This window comes from Bactrocera tryoni, unplaced genomic scaffold, assembly GCF_016617805.1.
Source record: "Bactrocera tryoni isolate S06 unplaced genomic scaffold, CSIRO_BtryS06_freeze2 scaffold_25, whole genome shotgun sequence".
Classification (NCBI taxonomy): Eukaryota; Metazoa; Arthropoda; class Insecta; order Diptera; family Tephritidae; genus Bactrocera; species Bactrocera tryoni.
In genome coordinates this window covers 4,481,272-4,485,273 of record NW_024395977.1, presented here as the reverse complement: position 1 = coordinate 4,485,273, position 4,002 = coordinate 4,481,272, and the positions used below count along the sequence as shown (strand labels likewise).

At 37.0% G+C, this 4,002-nt stretch overlaps 1 pseudogene; it reads right to left on the bottom strand.

Moving 5' to 3' along the window:
• Positions 1-266: 266 nt before the first annotated feature.
• Positions 267-766, bottom strand: LOC120780398 (annotated as a pseudogene).
• Positions 767-4,002: the final 3,236 nt, after the last annotated feature.

The window sequence follows — 4,002 nt, the reverse complement described above, 5'->3', positions numbered from 1 at the left end:
CTTCGCATACAGCCGCAGAAGACGGTGACTCGTTGAGGTCTACTTCCGAATAGTTTTTGTTGTTCTCCAAACTCTCGTTGATTACTGCTGACTCAACCACTCTACCGCCGAAAATTTCATCCAAAAACGTACACATTTTAAGTAAAGTGGCTGAAATAAAAATGTCTAGTTATTCTAAGTAACACTAGAAAAATGAATAACATTTAAATTCTCAAATTCCGTTGCGCCTTATTAATCATTCCGCTTCATTTTATGGTTTCAACCATTTACACAAATTCGCAATTGCCCTCAATACTATTTGCTTCACTTCTATGCGCATGCAGAAACATTGAAAATTTAGTTTTATTTACAGGGCAGAAATTACGCTTTATAGTTTCGCCTTCCGTACTCCCTGCACCCGTCGAGCCTTCCATTTTGCTTTGTTATACATATGTTGTACGCATATAACGAACTTTCGACCGTGTCAGCTTCCAGTCCACCGCAATGTTGCTCTCCTTTGCAAATCGTCTATAATACATTTGAGACGTTGGCTTCTATAATTAAAATTATAATAGATTACTTCTAAGTTGTGTTCTAATTAATAAATATACCTCAAAATCTCTGTTTTGTGTCAAAAATTCAATCAATGACTTTTCTTCTTCAAGCAGCCACTTTCTGGTTGGGTAGGAGCGCGGCCGCTTTGATTTTGTCTAAAAGCGCATTTTATTAGTTAAATTGTATTTATTATGCATTTTTACATTACCTGTATAACATTATATTGCTCCATTATTCCGAAAACCCTCGACAATAGAAAATTGAAAGAAATTTAAATTTAAACACACATGTAACCACAACACAAAAGCAAACTGATGTAAACAGAAATCAGCTGATCAGTTATGACGAACCGAATACATAGCGTTGAAAGTTGTATTTGCGTAAACTTATTTTAGTATGCAATCCAACAACAAATTTTTTACACTAGCATAAATTATGATTTTATGATTTTACGATGCTTTTGACACGTTGTGAGTACCCCAACTGTCACAGTAATGATACTACAATTGCTAGGATTTGTTGTTGTAATTAATAGTGTTGTTACGTAAGTTCAAGTTCAACTTCTGCTTGCGTTAACAAGTCGAATGCTATAATTGCATCAAAAGAGTTTAGTGTGTCTAGCACGAAGAATGGGGAGATTTGGCCAAACATTTTCATAAAGCGTTTACTAGTTACTTTGCTCGAACCATGTATCGAGCTTACGGTGAAAGGGCTTTCGACAGGAATTACTTCTTGTAGCTCCTTTATGGGCTAATGTAATTTTTTGATATATGGCAGCCGGGAGAGTTCTCTAAAAAATGCAGTGAGCCATTGTCGCCTGATTCCGCGGACTTTTGATATCCTTCCGAATCTGGGGCGCTCTGAACAACATTATTCAATCGCTGCTGCCTTGGTTCTTGGTTGTTACCCTGCTGCCTTTTGACAAAATGGGGGTTCCTCTCACCGCCATGTTCATCTTTATAGTTTCTGCCTTGTTTCGCGAGCGGTCAATTTCTATTATTTTCCCGCGTCTGTTCTCCTTCTGCTTTCTAGCTTTGGCGTAGGACGCCGAAAACATACTGCGCTCTATGCTCGACTCTGCTTCTCTGGCTAGCGCTAATGCAGACGCTAAATCTTTTGGCTGTGCCGGAAAACCAATTGCCTTAAGCGACTTTTTCAAGCCAGAAATGAAGGCGTGGAGTGTATCTGCCCTGACCTCATCGTTTAGCAATGCAGCTTACTCCGCCTCGTTTGACATTAAAATCTTGTTTGTAACGAGGGTCAACTTCCTTTCGACCTCATCATAATATTCCATGAGGCTTAATTCTCCTTGTCTAACCATTTCGAGGCCCTGACTCAATAGTCGTAGCGAAGTTTTATTTGCGTATGAGCAATCCAGCCGAGCTATGATTGCATCGAAATTAAGTACTGTGTTGTGAGACACTAGCACTGCCCTAGCTGTACCCCTTACTTTATTTCTGATGATTGTTATTGCTTGATAATTGGTAATTAAATTGTTTAAACAGCTCGTACGCGTCTACGGCCGACTGCCTCTGTGTCTAATTCTACCTTAATAACAGGTGGCGCAAAAATAACCTTCCGATGTTTTTTGGCTGTAATTTTTTTAATTGTGGCACGTGCAGTGTGTGCCGTTGCACCGTCATGTTGAAACCACATGTTTTCCAATCCCAATTCATCAAGTTGCGGCAAAAAGAATTCGTTGATCATTGCTCTGTAGCGCTCACTACTCACAGTAACCATTTGGCCCGCGACGTCTTCGAAGAAAAAAGGTCCGATGACTCTTTCAGCGAAAACAGCACACCATACAGTGACTTTAAGCAAGTGTAATGGCTCTTCGTGGGTTACACGCGGAGTTTCAGTGCCCCGGAAGTGTAAATTTTGCTTATTTGCGTACCCGCTAAGATGGAAATGGGCCTCATCGTTCATGATTATTTTTGATTCCTCTTGGTGGTGATTAAGGATGGCTTGAGCGTATGTTAGCCGCGATTGGCGGTCACCAGCTAACAGCTGATGCACCTTCTGGACTTTATACGGAAACATCTTCAAATCTTGCATCAAAAATTTGTTCCAAATATTCGCAAATCTGTGAGCTTTCGAATTTAACACATGTTTTAACAAGTGCAATAATTACTATTTACCTATTTTTAAGTGCAATTTTTGTTGAACTGAAAAACTTAAATATAAAATTTTGTAATAAGATTTGTGACTTAATTATTATTATTTGGTATGTGTTAAATAAAACAAAAGTCATTGTGGTCTATTAATATATGTTTTAGATCTTTACAATGGAAAAAGAAATTGTCCTATATCAAAGTGTTCTTATATGTGTAATCCAATGTTGCGTAGAAAATAAGTTTGGTGGATTCGATGGGATTCGATTCAATGTTTGTATAATTTGTTAAAATATGTTGTGGTCTACGTCTTGTCCAAAAATTGGCTGCAAGTATTTGAAAAATACTGATTTTTTTCCTTTTTGAGATACTATGGCAGAGTCTAAACGCACCCTTTTTTAATATGGCACAGTGAACCAGTACCAACAAAAAAATTTCTAATGGTTGAAAATCCTATATTTTCTAACGTCATTGATCGCTTAATGTATCGTGAAGAGCAAACTCGCAAAATTCAAAAACAATTAAGAAATTTCATAAGCAAACTTGTAGAAAAGTGGAAAGAATGTCATAGGGTTATGTCAGAGTTCGAAGAGCGAAATAAGAAATGGTTGGATGAAAATATAATTTTTTCTAAGCCAACTGTTCATCACCGTATACAAAAACCTTTTTCAGACTGTACAATGAAAACTCAAAAACAAAATTGCATCAGTTGTTAACGAAACACTTAACCAAGAGTTAATGGTAGCGGCAAGCGTAAAAGCTCAAACAGTGGAGAACGTAGAATCGGGGCGCGTGTCAGCTGCCACGACCTATCTTATGGGAGCGCAATGTAACTGCACAGTGAAAAACGCTACTCCCTTCTCTCTTTGAAGTGGGATGACGTGAGAATTCACGACATTTGGATTTTTGCGGAGGAAACGTGTCAGCTGATTGCTCTCTCAAAACGCAGGGTTGCCAATATCGATATACTATAGTAATTATCAACTTTTATAATTAAATCTGTTCAATATGTTTCAATATGTTTGAAATTTTCATAAAATAACTCAAAATCAGAGTCGAATTCTATTATTTATAAATATGTAAACTATTTTTAATAGTTTGTTTTCAGTTTTATATTTTATATTGTAAAAAATTGTAATTCAAAACAAAGATGTGCTCAAAACTATATATGCGTATTGAGCAATGGCAACATTGTTCAAACGTTAAAAAGCACCATTGAAACAAACGTCAAAAGAAAAATTTATTGGATTGATTGAAATACGTGTGTGAAAATAAACAAGCTATAGATGACGAGAAATTGATTGCATTGTTGAGCATAAAACCGAGTTGTTTAATAAGAGCAGTCCATATTACAAGC